Source organism: Orcinus orca, chromosome X, assembly GCF_937001465.1.
Source record: "Orcinus orca chromosome X, mOrcOrc1.1, whole genome shotgun sequence".
In the NCBI taxonomy this organism is placed as follows: Eukaryota; Metazoa; Chordata; class Mammalia; order Artiodactyla; family Delphinidae; genus Orcinus; species Orcinus orca.
The window spans coordinates 118,032,623-118,052,936 of record NC_064580.1 but is presented as its reverse complement, the minus strand read 5'-3'; the positions used below and the strand labels follow the sequence as shown (position 1 = coordinate 118,052,936).

General features: G+C 38.6%; 1 protein-coding gene and 1 pseudogene across 1 annotated transcript in view; both read right to left on the bottom strand.

Moving 5' to 3' along the window:
• Nucleotides 1–20,314, bottom strand: part of LOC101279489 (N-alpha-acetyltransferase 11-like) — a 233,057-nt gene that overhangs the window by 136,291 nt on the left and 76,452 nt on the right. The window lies entirely within an intron of this gene.
• LOC101279240 (transmembrane 9 superfamily member 2-like) overlaps nucleotides 1–20,314 on the bottom strand; it is a 98,544-nt pseudogene that overhangs the window by 22,884 nt on the left and 55,346 nt on the right.

Sequence of the window (20,314 nt, the reverse complement as noted above, 5' to 3'; positions counted from 1 at the left end):
AAATTCCCTAGTACAGTAGAGTTTTTAAGACCCTGGTAAGATCTGCTAGCTCCTTATGTCTCTAATCACTATCGCTACCTAGTGCCACCTTCCTTCTCTTGCCATCTTGAACTTCTCTGTGTTTTTTGAAGATGTCATACTCCTTCTCACTTTAGGACTTTTGAACATGCTGTCACCTCTGTTTGAAACACTTGATTATCCACCTCTTCTTCAATATCATTTCTTTCATAAAGCTCATCAAACCCATAATTCCTTCTTTGTCCCCCATCCATTAAAATATAAGATCCACAAAAGCAGGGGACCTTACCTGTCTTCTTCACCACTACGTCCCCAGCACCTAGCGCAGGGTCTAGTGCAGTGTAAAACAGAATAAGAAGCTTCTGAAGAAGAATAAATAGGGGAGTTGTAATTAATTATAAAGCATGGAAGGGCTATGTTAAGAATTCCTGCAAAATAAGCCAAGGAGATGAGAGATTAGACATGATGGTCAAAGGAAGAGAGAAATTAAGATGAGTCAGTTGGGGGGAAAGGAAGTGCTACATTCACTTTCTGGGGCATGTCGAGTTGGCAGTACCAATGCGACATGCAAATGTTCAGAATATAATTGGAGAGAGGTTATGACTAGAGATACAGATTTGGGAGCTGTCAGCACTGAGGAGATAAGTGAAGCCCTGGGACTAAATAAGCTCTAAAAGGGAGAGTGTAGAAAGAAAGGACTGAAATGCTGAAAGTTGAACCCTTGATAAAGGCTAGAGTTAGGTGACAGGAAGAGGGAGGAAAACAAAAGAATTCACAGCGTGGTACAAGAAGAAGAATGCCAATCATGCTGGGAGAATTTCACAGAATAGGTGTTGAGTAGTGTTCAGCTAAGAAGCCAAGGAGGATGAAGACCAGGGAAAGGCCTTAGATTTGGCAAGAGACCACTGAGAGCCTTGGAGAGTCACATATTAGTGACAGAAGCAATTCAAGTGGTGGAGCCAACCAAAGGGCACAGATTTTTGTCAGCAATGTGACCATTTGGGATGACATCTAACTTCTGAAAGAAGCTGTTGTAATGTAAGACTCCCAGAAAAAGGCAGCCTGAGTCAAAGTGTTAGGTAATGAAGAAAAGAAAACATAATCCATCTAACTGCACATTACACAAATAGAAAAGCCAGTAACTCACAAGGGGAGAAACCCAAAACAGAACACGCGAGGGGCAGAGACAACACGTACGCACAGCGATACGGATGAAATTCGCAAACAATCTTGAGAAAAAGAAACCAGACCCCAGTGAAGCCAGACTTAAAATAGTAGATCTCGTATGATTCCATTTACCTACAGATCAAAAACAGGCCAAATTAACCGATGCTGTTAAAAGTCAAGATAGTGGTTGCTTTTTGGGAAAGGTGAATGGAAAGAGGCCCGACAGTGGCTTTGGGCGTGCAGATCACGTACCGTTTATTAACGTGGGTGTCAGTTACAGATTGTGCTCACTGCTCTACACTTATGATGTGTGCACTTTTCTGCAGGCATATTTCAGTAAAAAGCTTAAAAACCTCAAAAACAAACATGAGGAGGCTGGTAGGCTAGAATGGTGAGACACTCTCAGGCCTTCGGTTTTAAATAGAACTTTTTTAGTTCCCCAACCAGGGATCAAACCCGGGCCCCGTGCAATGGAAGTGGAAGAGCGGAGTCCCAACAACTGGACCGCCAGGGAGGTCCCTAAATAGAACTTCTGGTGGCTGAGAGATGAGAGAAAGTCTGTCCAGTCTTCTCTTTACTGAGGAGTTGAGAGCAGCAGTATACGAAAAGCACAGAAAGAAGCCACCAACCAAGATGCCCAGTTTCTCAGATAATGTCTACATGTGTCTTAAGGCTTTGATTTCTGACAAACTTCCATTGTTAATTTTTCCATATTTGTTGAGGCTGAGAGTTAAAATCGGAGAAAAATATTTGAAATGTTCCAAACTTATCTACACAAGTGATATGACTTGAGCTAAAACCAGAACCTAAAAGTGAGGCAGGTAGAGGTGGACCGCTGCTTCCCTTGGGTTAGAAAGGGAGTAAAGCTCTCCATCTTCATTATTTCTCCAACTGGATCATCTTAGAAACCATGCCATTTTTTCACCTGCTTCAAGTATTAATTTAAACAAAAGTTTCCATCACAGCGGAACCCAAATAACAATCCCAAATGAGTAATCCTGAGAAGTATACATCTTGTTCCTCACCTATAATTGCTTATATTGACTTAATCTAATTTTACTCATTTAAAAGTTATTCAAGTCGGTTAATTTTCTATGCTTGGGAGCTAGTCAAAGGTGATTACACATAACCCTTACTGTGCTTTGGAACACATCCCTACTGTTTAAAAACATTCACAAGAGACAGTCTTACAGCTAAGTACATAAGGTCCCTCCAGCTCCCCGGGCTTTGCAATCTTTTATCTCCAAAGCATAAAAATGAACATGATGACTTTGATCCCTCTTCCTTCCATTAATTGTTAATTGATGCTTATTATATCATGGCTATCGCCAAGTCTTTTTAGAGAATCTGAAATACACAAAGTAATTCTGTGCTTACCTGTGAAAAGGAAGAAAATCAAGACCATGATCATCGTGTACCCAAAGTACAAAATGGTGTTTGCAATGCCCGTGATTTGAAGTTTGGTAAAGAAGTAATAAACTGCATACAAAAGAAGGTAAACAGCTGTAAAACTGCTGGTAAAAAAAGCTCTCCACCACCAATGATAATCCTGCAAAAAGAGGTAGAAAAAACAAATTTTTAGATGAAATTCTAACTATCCATGGGTTAGCAATTATTGTAATAACAAGAAACATAAAATAGGCTCTGTAGGATTATGGATTAAAAGAAATAAAGGGGGAAGTTTTATAAGAAATTTAATATAATATGTACTGTCTGACTAATGTACATCCTGCTTGGGGAGCCCTAACAATGATAAACTCTTGGTTTCCAGGGGGACAATGTGTGCCCTCGGGGATTGTACTTCTAATGTGTGCATCCTTTCTCTGCAGATGCTGCCTCGGCCCTGGAAGGCTTTCAGGTCAGCTTCAATTTACTGGCCAGAGTTGTGCTGGGCCTGAACTGATGCCTCAGGCCAGGTAAAAAAAGGTGAATATAGAAATTTAAGATAGACCTTTTTTTACCATTTCAGTTTTATTGGGATTTTTATTGAGATATAACTGACATACAACACTATCTAAGTTTAAGTTATACAGCATAATGATTTGACTTACATACAACATGAAATGATTTTCACAGTAAATTTAGTGAGCACCCATCATCTCATACAGATACAAAATTAAAGAAACAGAAAAAAATGTTTTCCTTGTGATGAGAATTTAGGATTTACTGTCTCAACAACTTTCATATATAACATACAACAGTGTTAATTGTATTTATCATGTTGTACATTACATCCCTCGTACTTATTTATCTGATAACTGCAAGTTTGTACCTTTTGACCACCTTCATCCAATTCTCCCTCCCCCAACCCCTGCCTCTGGTCAACACAAACCTGATCTCTTTTTCTATAAGTCTGTTTGTTTCTCTAAGACAGACTTTATGGTTAATAGGATTTGTTTTAACTGGCTAAATTCAGGACCCATGGAGGCATGACTGAGGTCAATAATCAGGTTAGTCTCATCCTGTCCCATGGGCCCTTCCTGATAGTAATTTTACCATAAAGGCACTGTGGTCAAGGGCCAAGGGGATAAAGTGTGCAGAAAAGTTAACATAGCAGGTCTGAGGTTGCTATCTTTGGAAGGGTCTGCTTACAAGGTTGACTCTTGGCTTATATCTGGGAATTTGGCATTTAATCATTCCCTGACTGATGAGACTGGTTTGCTCTACCTAGACTGTACAAACAATGTGATTTATGGTGAACACTTGCTTTCCTTTTCAGAGTCTGGAATTTGGGGAGTTGCTAGGCAGAGGGTGCCTATGTGACTAGCTCCCAATAAAAACCTTGGATGCTGAGTCTCTAATGGGCTTCCCTGGGCAGACATGTTGCACATATATTCCTGCATTTTTTTACTGCTGGAGAAAGGAGCATGCTTGGTGTGTCCCCTCATGAGAGAGAGAAAGCATAGGAAGACTGCACATGGATTTTTTTCCAGGTTCCACCTGTCTTTTTCCCTTGCTGATCCTGTTGTGTATCCTTTTGCTGTAACAAACCCTAGCCAAGAAGACATCTACACCCTGAGTCCCATGAGTCCTTCTAGTGAGTCACCAAACATGTGGGTGGTCTTGGGGGCCCCCAAAACATTTTCTAAGGAATAAAAATATACACATTATATGCCTATCAATGTATGTTTCATTAATGACTGTTGCAGATTTTCTGTGACAAAATGTACCACAGAATGAATGAGTAGCTAAGTATAATATATACATAATTATATATTTTTTACCTTTATTCTTATAGCTCAAGAAAAAAATGCTCTAAGACATCATGTATATAATAATCATTCCCTAAACTCTCTTGTCACCTTTAGAGCGTCACATTAAACTACCAAAATAAGAGGATTTAGGGGATTTAAGAAAACATGTTCAGGGACTTCCCTGGTGGCACAGGGGTTAAGAATCCACCTGCCAATGCAGGGGACATGGGTTTGAGTCCTGGTCCAGGAAGATCCCACATGCCACGGAGCAACTAAGTCTGTGTGCCACAACTACTGAGCCTGTGCTCTAGAGCCAGCAAGCCACAACTACTGAGCCTGTGCTCTAGAAACCGTGAACTACAACTACTGAGCCCACGTGCCACAACTACTGAAGCCCGCGTACCTAGGGCCCGTGCTCTGCAACGAGAAGCCACCGCCATGAGAAGCCTGCACATCACAACAAAGAGTAGCCCCCGCTCGCCGCAACTAGAGAAAGGCTGTGCACAGCAACGAAGACCCAACACAGCCAAAAATAAATTAATTAATTAATTAACTTTAAAAAAAAAAGAAAACATGTTCACCACCAGCTTAGTTATCCAAAATGACATCAGGAAAAAATTGGGGATGGCATGGGGTAAAAAGAATTATTTATGCCCATGGTAACCAAAAGGCAATGAAATGAAAGAGAAAGGGCCTTTAGCAGCAATCTCAAACCCATAAAATGCAATCCTGGCCTAAGCTGCAAGAAAATTTTAATTGTTAAAAAGAAAACATCATCGAACCAGATCTTTTATATGTCTAAACTATCAAATCAGTTCCCTATATTTTTCTATGTTCACTGAATATTACGCAGCAATTATAGTAACTAGCCAGAGAGAAATTGCTTTCTGTTGAAAATTTTCCATCAAAGTAGCATTAACTTGATAGATGCATTAAAATTAAAATGTGTCATTAGAAAAACACAATATAAAAGTGATCCCAAGTTACAGAAACCATGCAGTTAACATTTATTTCAATTCCTTTCTCAACACAGACCTCTAATTCCAGTAATGCAAGTTTAGAAAGCTTCAGATACATTTGTTTCCTATGTCTTTACCTCAGTACACAAATGAAAATAACACAGCAAAACGGTAGCTTCTGAACAAATAATCAGGAGAATTATAAAGACTAAGAAAAGGAAGCCAAACATGAAGTACATCTGATGAGACCTGAAAAGAAAAATGACAGCTTTAAAATAACCTTTAACTTAACAATACACACAAAAAGATCCGTCCAACTCTATACAGTAAACTGTAACACACTTTTCTCACCTTGGGCTTTTCATTCCAAACCTTCATCTATCCATGCAGTATCATCAAATCCATGTAGTATCCATGTAGTATCCATGTAGTATCGAGTATATATATATATATATATATATATATATATATATATATATATATATTCCTTTACCTACACAGCTTCAGAGTTTGGTCATATCCTCTCTCGTCAGAATCAGTGTTGCTACTTACCCATATTTCTCTGATCCTATAATTTAGTTTTCACTTGAGACCCATCAATTTTCTCTATACACATTTAAAAACATGCTTTCTCTTTAGAAATGGAAGGTTGTAAATGCCATAAATACCAGTGACTACATTATACAACAGAAAACCACAGAAACACACGCCATTTTGCTTTTGGAGGTCTGTTGACAGGTAGCTTCCCCTAATAGGTCTTTATAGCATGACACACATAATTCTATTAAATATACTTTCAAACATGCATCTTTAAAAACATCTATGTGTGGATTACATTTAGGTCAAACTTCGAAGGAATGAAGTAATTTCTTTCATTATTATAGAGCGAGCTGACTAAATTGGGATAAGAAATACACATTTTTAAAAGCCTTCTGAAGAGAAGAAGCAACTGGTGAACCGATCAATATCCCATTTTAAAACCTCATGTAAGATATACACCTGGGAGTGAGGATGAAGGATGGAGGTAGGAGAGAATCATCTCTAGAGTTAATAAATACATACAAAGTTGTACGCAACAAGCGTGCTGTTTCTCATTGAAACAAAAATTAATTCATCTATTAGAGAACGAACTTATGGTTACCAGGGGGAAAGGGTGGGGGAAAAGGGATAGTTAGGGAATATGGTATTGACATGTACACATTGCTGTATTTAAGGTGGATAACCAACAAGGGCCTACTGCATAGCACAGGAAACTCTGCTCAATATTCTGTAACAACCTAAATGGGAGAAGAACTTGAAAAAGAATAGATACATGTATACATATAACTGAATCACTTTGCTGTACACCGGAAACTATCACAACATGGTTAATCAACTATACTCCAATATAAAGTAAAAAGTTAAAAAAACTTTTTTAAATTAATTCATCTACAGAATCTTTCAGTTTCGCTTTAAAGTTACTTTTCCTTCAAAAACATCTGGAAAATTTGGTTACTGTAATCTATTTCGCAGCATGTTAAATATTTAGTTGCTGACAAGGTAACAGATTTTATTGCTTACCTTTTAAACAATTTTGACACAATGCTGTTTAAAAGGTGAGCAGTTAATGTACGTGATTAAGCCTAATTTCCAAGGACTTCAAAGTTTTGTCCAGAAGATTCCTTTGGGACAAAAGTGTTATAAACACACACAGTTGGCGACTGCATTTTATTTATTTTATTTTATCTTATCTTATTTCATTTTATGGTGCTTTTGCCCCCTCTCCAAAAATCCTTCCACAGTAACACCCCACTTGGCCAACTCCCGAAACTAAAATGCTGTCAAGAATCAGGAAGTAAGAAAAAAAGAGACTTGGAGCAACTGAAATAGCTGTCACAAGGCAGGGGCACTAAAGCTGTGGCACTTTAATCAGAGAGTACCTGTTCCTACTTCACATGCATCTCTAACTATCTTGGCTATTAGACTTCTTAAACTACAACAGATTAAAAGTAGCAGATAAAAAGAGGAAAGTTATAAGGAAAAGGCATCTGACATCAGAACTAACAGTTGACAGAAAGGAAGATAGAAAACCATTACTTATAGCTCAGTACAGATGAAGACCCAAAATCAGTGGTCTCCAAATTATTTTTAGCAGAGAAACTCTAAATGAAATCTTGCATGGAAGGCCAGTATGGAAAACAGATACAAATCAGAGCTGCCCCTTCCCATCTTTACGCACCTCCCTCCAAGGGACACCCCCATCCCACCCCTTGCAAAATCTCAAAGAAGTACAGTTTGAGACCAACTTTTCTAAGTCACCTGGAAAGGCTTAAAAAGAAGTTATTAAGGGCTTCCCTGGTGGCGCAGTGATTGAGATTCCGCCTGCCGATGCAGGGGACACGGGTTCGTGCCCCGGTCCGGGAAGATCGCACGTGCCGCGGAGCAGCTGGGCCCGTGAGCCATGGCCGTTGAGCCTGCGCGTCCGGAGCCTGTGCTCCGCAACGGGAGAGGCCACAACAGTGAGAGGCCCGCATACCGCAAAACAAAAAAAAGAGGTTATTCATTTCCAAAAAGGAAATCTTTATAGACATTTCCATCCAAAAGTAGCTTTATAATTTTGTGAATTAAGTCTTAGTTTCCTAGGAAATTCCCTCAGGTCAGATTGCTATTTCCTGGATAAAACAGGGTAGCAAATAAAGTTTTACCACACCAGAATTTAACCTCTTTGACATATAAAAAATTAATTTATTAACATTTAATATTTTTGAGATTATGAAGATACAATACTCACCAAATACTGTTTAGAATGCAAAAGAGTTGAATAAAAATACAGCCAAAAGGTAAAATGCCACTGATGATGAGGCCCAAAAGTGGTTTTCTAATGAAAGTCTGTTGAGGAATCTGACGGGGAATCTGGTTTGTGCGAACTGGATACCTAAATTGCTCGAAAATAAATGAAATGAAAATCAGAATGAAACAAAACTGAAGTAAATTTATACAGATACCATCAAAATACACAATCTTGAATCTGAATATTTCCAAGAGCAGTTATGTGGGCAGAGGCTAGACCAATGCTGTGCAACAGAAATACTATGATGCAAGCCACAAATGCAGTATCAAATTTTTTAGTAGCTGCATTTTAAAAAGTAAAAAAAAAAAAACAGGTAAAATTAATTTATTAATATATTTTATCTGATCTAATGATCTAACATGTCCAAATACTATCATTTAAATTTATGATCAATATAAAACTTATTAATCAGATATTTTGCATTCCTCTTGTTGTTGTTCTAAATGGTTGAAAACCAGTGTGTATTTTACACTTACAGCACATAATTCAGACTAGCCACATTCCAAGTACTCAAAAGCCACAGGTGTCTAGTGGCCAGCATACTAGATAGGACACAGCTAAACAGTAAGGATGTTTATCTTTTCCTACAAATTTCAAGGGAGAGATTGGACAAAACTTACTAGTGACTATTGCAATATGAAATAATATATGATGTCCAAAAGTTCTCTCTTAGAATTTGTCTAATAATTTGCCTCTGAAAATTTGTCAATAGCTTTCAGAAAATTTTCTTTTTCTGCTCTCTGTGGAACTCCACCTCCTGTTTTGTTTTGTCTGATTTCTCCCCTGCTATATCTTTATAATACAACCCTTTTGCAGTGTGGCCTCATTTAGTCTTTTTGGTATACTGTTCCTTTTCCCTATACGTGGAACAGGCTAACTTCAGATCTGTAAACTGGATTAGATGAAAACTATTACATATAGAATGGATAAAGAGCAAGGTCCTACTGTATAGCACAGGGAACTATATTCAATATCCTGGGATAAACCATAATGGAAAAGAAAAAAATCTGTAAACTGAACAGCCTCATTTCTTGGATTGTATCTTAGCTTTCTTCCCCCAACTATATAGTCTTATTATTTTTCTGACTTTCTTAAAGTCAGCCTTCCTACAATATATCCTTTTAATTTTGCCCATCAGAGAGAGAGGGAAATATAAACAACCCATAAAATGAGAAATACATTAAAGAATGCCTTTTAAAGTGTTACTGTCTTTCATTTACAATTTGTAGGAGTCTTTTATCCCTAAATGATTATTCTTTGTCATTTTCTCCAATGGTACATCTTCCATTCCATGTATAGTCTACACACATGGAGGTATTATTTCAGACATCACTCGATGGTCAAAAGAAGTATTTTTAAAGTTTACCTTTTTCTTGCTTCCAATGTATGCACCCAAAAATGATAGTGGGGGCTTCCCTGGTGGCGCAGTGGTTGAGAATCTGCCTGCCAATGCAGGGGACACGGGTTCGAGCCCTGGTCTGGGAAGGTCCCACATGCCGCGGAGCAACTAGGCCCGTGAGCCACAACTACTGAGCCTGCACATCTGGAGCCTGCGCTCCGCAACAAGAGAGGCCGCGACAGTGAGAGGCCTGCGCACCGTGATGAAGAGGGGCCCCCGCTCGCTGCAACTAGAGAAAGCCCTCGCACAGAAACGAAGACCCAACACAGCCAAAAATAAATAAATAAATAAATAAAATTTTAAAAAAAGAAAATAAACTTGTTTAAAAAAAAATGTTAGCAGTACTGAAATTCCAAACCACGTTGTGAGGATACCTATCAGGGTACCAAAGGAGACGGCAGCTGATGACCCTTCCACCCAAAGAATTAGATTCATGATGAAGAGGTCAGCAAAGAGGATACTAGAGGAGAAAAGTCATCAGAAAACGTTATGATTTCAGGAAAATGTTACAAACATACTTGATGTGAATGTCAGAACACTCTTTTGGTGGGAAGGATATCACAAATTACTACGCTAAACCCTAGAAGAATATTAAATCACACTGTAAAAACCCAGTCATTGAGCTGGAGCGTAAACTCAATACCATATAATAAGATAGCAGTTTATTACAGGACATAATTTCTACATTCCACTCATCTTTTCAGCTCAAGAGTCTAGCAGAAAATAAATAAGGTGTGGAATAATATACCACTGAAAAACTCAATATGCAATATAGTGAACACAATTAAGAAAATACATATATTAAAAACAGATTTTAGGAGACTTCCCTGGTGGCACAATGGTTAAGAATCCGCCTGCCAATGCAGGGGACACGGGTTCAAGCCCTGGTCCAGGAAGATCCCACATGCCGCAGAGCAACTAAGCCCGTGTGCCACAACTACTGAGCTTGCACTCTAGAGACTGCGTGCCACAACTACTGAAGCCCGCATGCCTAGAGCCCGTGCTCTGCAACAAGAAAAGCCATTGCAGTGAGAGAAGCCTGCGCACCACAACGAAGAGTAGCCCCCGCTCGCCGCAACTAGAGAAAGCCCGCGCGCAACAACAAAGACTCAACACAGCCAAAAAATAAATAAAAGTAATTAATTAATTTTAAAAAAAGATTTTAGAATCCTAGACTGAATGAAATGGACTATTAAAAGCCTCAAGTCAGGGGCTTCCCTGGTGGCGCAGTGGTTGAGAATCTGCCTGCTAATGCAGGGGACACGGGTTCGAGACCTGGTCTGGGAGGATCCCACATGCCGCGGAGCAACTAGGCCCGTGAGCCACAACTACTGAAGCCTGAGCGTCTGGAGCTTGTGCTCTGCAACAAGAGAGGCCACGATAGTGAGAGGCCCGCGCACCGCGATGAAGAGTGGCCCCCGCTTGCCACAACTAAAGAAAGCCCTTGCACAGAAACGAAGACCCAACACAGCAAAAATAAATTAATTAATTAAAAACAAAAGTACCAATGCCACCGTGGATCTGAGGATTAAATTAGTCAGTGCTTTAAAAAAAAAAAGCCTCAAGTCAGACAAGTATTCATTTAAAACAAAGAGTTTTACAAATATTTCCTGTAAGAAATTTCATTAAAATTATCTTACACACATCTTTATTTTTTTCACAGCCTTCCTAATAAAGATTCTGCCGTACAATTTCTATTAATAGCTCTAAGTAATGGGGGAAAATTTTTTACTATCATGCAGATATTTTCAATTTCTTTTTCTTTGCCTTCAGTACAGGAGGTAAAGAAATTTTAAAGGCTGCCTCACATGTAGTGCAGATAGGGCTTGAAGTTATTAAAAGTCCTTTTAAATTCCAGCATAGTGTAGGAGGCATTTTCAGGAATGGTGGCCAGTTTGATTTGCTTTTAAAAAATATATTTGCCGGGCTTCCCTGGTGGTGCAGTGGTTGAGAGTCTGCCTGCCGATGCAGGGGACACAGGTTCGTGCCCCGGTCTGGGAAGATCCCACATGCCGCGGAGCGGCTAGGCCCGTGAGCCATGGCCACTAAGCCTGCGCGTCCGGAGCCTGTGCTCCGCAATGGGAGAGGCCACAACAGTGAGAGGCCGCGTACCACCAAAAAAAAAAAAAAATATATATATATATATATATATATATATATATATATATATATATATATATATATATACTTGTCAAGGGCGAGGGGTGTGGGAGAGAGTAGGAGTGGGAGTTGGAATTAACAGATGCAAACTGGTATCTATAGGATGGATAAACAACAAGGTCCTACTGTACAGCACAGGGAACTATATTCAATATCCTGTGATAAACCATAATGGAAAAGAACAACAAAAAGAGTGTATGTATGTATAACTGAGTCATTTTGCTGTACCGCAGTAATTAACACAACACTGTAATTCAACTATACTTAATAAAAGATAAATAAAAAGTATATTGAGGGCTTCCCTGGTGGCGCAGTGGTTGAGAGTCCGCCTGCCAATGCAGAGGACATGAGTTCGTGCCCCGGTCCGGGAAGATCCCACATGCCGCGGTGCGGCTGGGCCCGTGAGCCATGGCCGTTGAGCCCGCGCGTCGGGAGCCTGTGCTCTGCAACGGGAGAGGCCACAGCAGTTAGAGGCCCACGTACCGCAAAATAAATAAATAAAAATACTATGTAATATTTCACAGCCTAACTAAGTGTAATGAGATCACTATGTTAAGTCTAGGAAATAAAGCATCATATATCTAAAGATGAATAATTTCAAATGTGCTGATAACGTTTTTGTTACTATTTTTTCATTTGAAATGTTTTATGGACTGGCTTAACTCTGTTTAAATTTTATTTTTCACTGTTGTGTTTATGGTTTATTTTGTATAACTTTTTATAATAAAATAATTTAAATTTTCCAAAAAAAATAAAACAGAGTTTTAAATTAGTCATTCAAAATCAGCAGGTCAACCCCTAAGTCTACTGGATAGACCCCCAGGCAAGCCCAGCTACTGTGCTTGTATGTGTGCCAGACAAGTTTGATCACAGCTACAAGCTGAGTATGGCTGTGGGTGGGTATGGATGTGAGTGTTTCTGAAAGCCTAAAAGATGAGGTTGAAAAGGTGGGCAGAGGCTAGATTGTGGAAGGCTTTGAAAGTCAGGTTAAGGAATGTAGGCTTTATCCTGTCAGCATCAGGAAGCAACTGAAGGGTTTTTACACTCCAAGCTGTGAGGTACACAGCGCAGTTTTCCAGCAAGGTGAACCTACAGCATTTCGAAGGACAAATCTAAGGGAGGAGACACTAGAGGCAAGGAGACTAAAATGTTAAGAATCTGTACAATGTGGTGATGGTTAAAATGTAAAGGATGGATATAAAAGACCTGAAGGATACAAAAGACGTGAAGAATTAAAAGACTTTGGGTTAAAGATGGCAGATTGAACTCACACATTTAGCTCTGCTCCCTCCTCAAAACCCTGATAAAATTATAGCAAAGGAATTTTTAAAAGGCATAAATACAAAAGGATGGGGGATACAGGGGAGAAGACATTAACAGCAAATTTTGGAAACCAGATAGCGGACAAATAGTAACCAAGTTAGTAGAAAGTGGGAACCTGTATCCGAAGTCATCAGTAGGGAAAGCTGAGAGGCAACTCAGTTTATACCACAAGGGACTTCCCTCGTGGCCCAGTGGTTAAGAATCTACCTCCCAATGCTGAGGACGCGGGTTCGATCCCTGGTCAGGGAACTAAGATCCCACATGCTGCGGGGCAACTAAGCCCGTGTGCCTCAACAAAAAATCCCGCGTGCCGCAACGAAGACCCGACGCAGCCAAAAATAAATAAATAAAATTTTTTTTAAAGAAATTTTATACCACAGAGCTCCAAAAAGGTTCAGGAATTTGCAGTGCCAGGTACCTCTACAAGTAGGGGTGAACGACTGGCTAACACCAGGAGGACTGGTTGAAAGTCAGCCTTAGATGCTGAAGACCTGCAGAGCCAAACAACTCCCCTTGAAGACCTCCACGTTAGACGGGAGGGCTAGTCCCTTAGAGAAGATCCCTGAAGCTCAGAAGAAAACTTTACCAAGAAAATATATGATCTTCAGAGAAATTAAAGAAGACTTTGCAGCCATGAGACAAGAAGAGGAAATTTTAAAGGACTTTTGAGAAAATAGAAGAGGTCTTAGGAATTAAAAATATGACAATAGGTGCTTATATGTGGAATCTAAAAAAAAAATACAAAGAACTTATTTATAAAACAGAAAGAGACTCACAGACATAGAAAACAAACTTATGGTTACCAAAGGGGAAAGGGGGTGGGGATAAATCAGGAGTTTGGGAGTAACATATACACACTGCTATATATAAAATAGATAACCAACAAGCACCTACTGTATAACACAGGGAACTATACTCAGTATTTTGTAATAACCTATATGGAAAAGAATCTGAAAAAGGATATATATATATATGTATATGTATAACTGAATCACTGTACTGTACACCTGAAATTAACACAACATTGTAAATCAACTATACTTCAGTTTTTAAAAAATGACAAGAGGAATTTAAATCTTAATAAAAGGGTTGGAAGATAAAGCTGATGAAATGTCTTAGAAAGCAGTGTTTAAAAAAAGAAAGAAATGAAGAACAGGAAAAAAAAGGAAAATTAATGATCAACCCAGGTATATGAAAAACAGAAGTTATGTGGATAGACAGAGTTCTTTCTGAATGTATTTTAGGGATATTAAGTAATCTGCTGAAGATTGAACAGCTGATAAGAGGTAGAGCTGGGATTCGTAATCAGATGTGTATGACTTTTTTAAGAGCAAGCTTTCTCCATTCCACTGTGCTATAATAAAGTCTCTATGGTAGGAACCAACTTGACCAATCACGTCTATCTTCTCCTACCCCAAACATTTTGTCAAAGATCAGAGCCAGGGAATGTGGTGACAGCCACTTCATGCTGAACCAGGTTAGGCTTTGAGGTCTACTGTTTAGAGAATCTCTGGTTTTGTTCTTCAGTTGTAAATTCTCTCAAGGTCCATTCTAATTTTAGGATTTTAAGGCTGCCTTCACATTTACGATGTATTTTCAATTTCTTACTTAGGATCACTGCCTTGGATGCTTCCCCCTCTCTCATTATAAGTGAGTTGGTCCTTTCTAAACCTTCAGTCATTTGTTCTTTCATTTTATTACTTCTACTCCACCTTTCCCCCTTGTGTTCACGGTCTCTTCTGTCTATCAACACTTTTTTCAGTAAACATATCTATTCATACTTTGCTCCTGTTGAAGATGTAGTTTCCAGTCCTTTCAAAAACAACATATACAACAACAAAAGCTCCACCTTATGTCTCATCAGTTTTTGGCATCTCAATAAGGGAGCCTAGTTTCCCATGACTTAACCATACTTCTTAAAATGTTTTTTAATACCTTTCTGCTGTAATGAATTTGTTTAGCCACGATATTCCTCTGCCACATTTCCTAGCTTTGGAGAGACTCATTTCAGCTGTTATCTTTCTATGGCCAGAAAAATTACTTCTCACTTGACAAATCATAACCTCCCTTCTTATACATAAACTCAATTAACCCGTCTCAACAATTTCCCTTTTGAAAGTACACTCTAGAATGTTGATATGTGTTTAATGATTCTGTAACTGCCCTTCAATTTCAGGTTTTTATATTCTAAGTGTGAATTCCTTTGTCAATCTCTAATTATTTCTAGACCTTTTCATGGAATCTTAAACAGCAAAACTAAAAGGAAACTTAAAAGGTAACCTGGGTCCACCTCCTACTCGAAACATTTATTCACACATTCATTAAACATTTATTGAGTACCTATGTGTTCGGCCCTGGTGTTCCAAGATAAATAAAACAAAAATCCTTGCTCTGATAAAGCTCAGTCTAGTGGGAGACAGAGATAAACAAATAAATTACAACATAGGAAATGCTATAGCAGATGATAGGCATAGAACAGTAGGAACAGAAAAGAAAAGAGTGACTAAAAATGCGTTGTAGCTCACAAAACAATTTCACAATCCATTAGTTTATTTACTTCTCTAAATGACTCTGTGACACAAGCATTACAAGTAAGCAAATGGACAATCAGAAAGGTTATAGGACTTATCCAAAGTCACTCACCTAATACTGAGTACTGGAATTCAAACTTTCTAATTTTAAAATTTGAGCACATGCCAATCAACCTCTGCTGACTCTTTCCCTTTTCTACCTACTGCTTTAGGGGTTACATGAAGGAATAGGACATCATTTAATAATTTTAGGGACTTCCCTGGTGGCGCAGTGGTTAAGAATCCACCTGCCAGTGCAGAGGACATGGGTTCGAACCCTGCTCCAGGAAGATCCCACATGCCACAGAGAAACTAAGCCCACAACTACTGAGCCTGTGCTCTAGAGCACACGAGCCACAACTACTGAGTCTACATGCCACAACTACTGAAGACTGCATGCCTAGAGCCCGTGCTCTGCAACAAGAGAAGCCACCGCAATGAGAAGCCCGTGCACCGCAACAAAGAGTAGTCCCCACTCGCCACAACTAGAGAGAAAGCCCACGTAGAGCAACAAAGACCAAATGCAGCCAAAAATAAATAGATAAATTTATTTTAAAAAACAATCAAATAGGGCTTCTCTGGTGGCACAGTGGTTGAGTCCGCCTGCCGATGCAGGGGACACGGGTTCGTGCCCGGTCCAGGAAGGTCCCACATGCCGCGGAGCGGCTGGGCCCGTGAGCCATGGCCGCTGAGCCTGCGCATCCGGAGCCTGTGCTCCGCAACGGGAGAGGCCACATCAGTGAGAGGCCCGCGTACCGCAAAAATAAATAAATAAATAAATAAATAAATAATTTTACTTTCTTCAATTTCTCTTAGGAAGCGTATGTTCATTAGTTTAACTGCTTCTCCATTTAAATTCAAATCCATTTTCTAACATCTTTATTGGAGTATAATTGCTTTACAATGGTGTGTTAGTTTCTGCTTTATAACAAAGTGAATCAGTTATACATATACATATGTCCCCATATCTCTTCCCTCTTGCATCTGCCTCCCTCCCACCCTCCCTATCCCACCCCTCTGGCTATCTATTTTACGTTTGGTAATGTGTATATGTCCATGCCACTCTCTCACTTTGTCCCAGCTTACTCTTCCCCCTCCCCATGTCCTCAAGTCCATTCTCTAGTAGGTCTGCATCTTTATTCCCGTCTTGCCCCTAGGCTCTTCTGACCATTTTTTTTCTTTTTTTTAGATTCCATATATATGTGTTAGCATACGGTATTTCTTTTTCTCTTTCTGACTTACTTCACTCTGTATGACAGTCTCTAGGTCCATCCACCTCACTACAAATAACTCAGTTTCGTTCCTTTTTATGGCTGAGTAATATTCCATTGTATATATGTGCCACATCTTCTTTATCCATTCATCTGTTGATGGACACTTAGGTTGCTTCCATGTCGTGGCTATTGTAAGTAGAGCTGCAATGAACATTTTGGTACATGACTCTTTTTGAATTATGGTTTTCTCAGGGTATACGCCCAGTAGTGGGATTGCTGGGTCACATGGTAGTTTTATTTTTAGTTTTTTAACGAACCTCCATACTGTTCGCCATAGTGGCTGTATCAGTTTACATTCCCACCAACAGTGCAAGAGGGTTCCCTTTTCTCCACACCCTCTCCAGCATGTATTGTTTGTAGATTTTTTGATGATGGCCATTCTGACCGGTGTGAGATGATATCTCATTGTAGTTTTGATTTGCATTTCTCTGATGATTAATGATGTTGAGCATTCTTCCATGTGTTTGTTGGCAATCTGTATATCTTCTTTGGAGAAATGTCTATTTAGGTCTTCTACCCATTTTTGGATTGGGTTCAGGAACAAGACAAGGTTGTCCACTCTCACCACTATTATTCAACATAGTTTTGGAAGTTTTAGCCACAGCAATCAGAGAAGAAAAAGAAATAAAAGGAATCCAAATCGGAAAAGAATAAGTAAAGATGTCACTGTTTGCAGATGACATGATACTATACATAGAAAATCCTAAAGATGCTACCAGAAAACTACTAGAGCTAATCAGTGAATTTGGTAAAGTAGCAGGATACAAAATTAATGCACAGAAATCTCTGGCATTCCTATACACTAATGATGAAAAATCTGAAAGTGAAATTAAGAAAACACTCCCATTTACCATTGCAACAAAAGGAATAAAATATCTAGGAATAAACCTACCTAAGGAGACAAAAGACCTGTATGCAGAAAATTATAAGACACTGATGAAAGAAATGAAAGATGATACAAATAGATGGAGAGATATACCATGTTCTTGGATTGGAAGAATCAACATTGCGAAAATGACTCTACTACCCAAAGCAATCTACAGAGTCAGTGCAATCCCTATCAAACTACCACTGGCATTTTTCACAGAACTAGAACAAAAAATTTCACAATTTGTATGGAAACACAAAAGACCCCGAACAGCCAAAGCAATCTTGAGAACGAAAAACGGAGCTGGAGGAATCAGGCTCCCTGACTTCAGACTATACTACAAAGCTACAGTAATCAAGACAGTATGGTACTGGCACAAAAACAGAAAGATAGATCAATGGAACAGGATAGAAAGCCCAGAGATAAACCCACGCACATATGGTCACCTTATCTTTGATAAAGGAGGCAGGAATGTACAGTTGAGAAAGGAGAGCCTCTTCAATAAGTGGTGCTGGGAAAACTGGACAGGTTCATGTACAAGTCTGAGATTAGATCACTCCCTAACACCATACACAAAAATAAGCTCAAAATGGATTAAAGACCTAAATGTAAGGCCAGAAACTATCAAACTCTTAGAGGAAAACATAGGCAGGACACTCTATGACATAAATCACAGTAAGATCCTTTCTGACCCACCTCCTAGAGAAATGGAAATAAAAACAAAAATAAACAAATGGGACCTAATGAAACTTCAAAGCTTTTGCACAGCAAAGGAAACCATAAACAAGACCAAAAGACAACCCTCAGAATTGGAGAAAATATTTGCAAATGAAGCAAATGACAAAGGATTAATCTTCAAAACATACAAGCAACTCATGCAGCTCAATATCAAATCCATTTTTTTACTGTCCATGTATATGCCACGAGGCACTGAAATTCTCTGGTAACCTATCACATTCTAAGAACTAAGAATCCCAGTACCTTATGATTCTGTCTCTCATGTACCTAAGAGAGCCCCTAAACCTCTTGAGGGAAACATGTTCTTTGTATCATGCCTGGTTTATTGCTTTTAAACTGCATTCAGTTCTACTAACAGAACTAGGAAACTGAATATGTCTTGCATTTTAAATTATTTATGATTCAGTCATTTACTGAGCACTTACTCTCTATAAGCACTCATACTTCATACAAGGCACTGGGCTACACACTGTGAAAGATACAGAAATGAGTAAGACATAGTACTGACCCTCATGAGTCTTTGAATTTAAAATGAGAGATAAGACATATCACAAATAACTCCAATCTAAGAAATACTGTTGTAAGTGTTGTAATAATGGTAATAGACATTGTACAATTTCAAAACATGAAAGTGGTAGTATTTGAGCTAGAAATTAAAGAATGAACAGAAATTTGTCATTGGAAAATTGGAACGAAGGGATTACAAATAGATGGAATAGCTTGAGCAAAGGCATGATAATAGAAGAAAACAGTAGCTAATAACCACAGCTACCATTTGTTAAGCACTTATTATGTGCTAGGCACTGTTCCAAATGCTTTAATACATTATCCCATTTAATCTTCATAACAACCATATGAAGTAGATAATACTATTTTTTCCATACTGCAGATGAAGAAGCCTAAGATTAGAAAGGTAATAATATTAGTAAATGATATTAGTAAATATTATTTAAAACCCTTTTTTTGGCTATCAAATTTAAAAGACAGCTGCATAATGCAGTAATTATAAATCTGTGTTGATGAGCATACAAAGCATTAAGATGTAATTTGTATGACAATAACAGCACAAAGGAGGGAGGAGGGAAAGGAGCTATATATGAGCATATAATATTTTTAATAATATTGAAATTAAGTTGGTACTAATCTGAACTAGATTGTTATAAATTGAGACATTAATTGTAATCTATAACGTAACCACTAAAAAGAAGCTCAAAATAATAGTAAAAGAAAGGACAAGGGAATAAAAATAGTACACTAAAAATATCTATTTAACACAATAGAGGGCAGTAATGAAGGGACAAAAAAGACCTAAAATTTATAGAAAGAAAATAGCAATATATCAGATGTAAATCCTACCTTATCAATAATTTCATTAAATGTACATGGATGAAATATTCCAATTAAAAGGCACAGGTTGGCAAAAGGAACCCCCCAAAAATGATCCAAATAAATATATGATGTCTACAAGAGACACAATTTTGATTCAGAGACACAAACAGATTGAAAGTAAAAGGATTTTACATACAGTTGACACTTGAACAAAATGGGTTTGAACTGCACGGGTCCACTCATACATGGATTTTTTTCCAATAAATATATACTACAGTGCTATACAATCTGCTATTGGTTGAATCCGTGGATGCAGAATCGTGGATAGAGAGGGCTGACTCTAAAGTTATACACAGATTTTTGACTGTGCAGGTGGTCAGGGCCCCTAGTCCCCATGTTGTTCTAGGGTCAACTGTATACAGATATATCATGCAAACAGTAACCAAAAGAGAGCTAGAGTGGCTATACTTCTAACAGACAAAGTA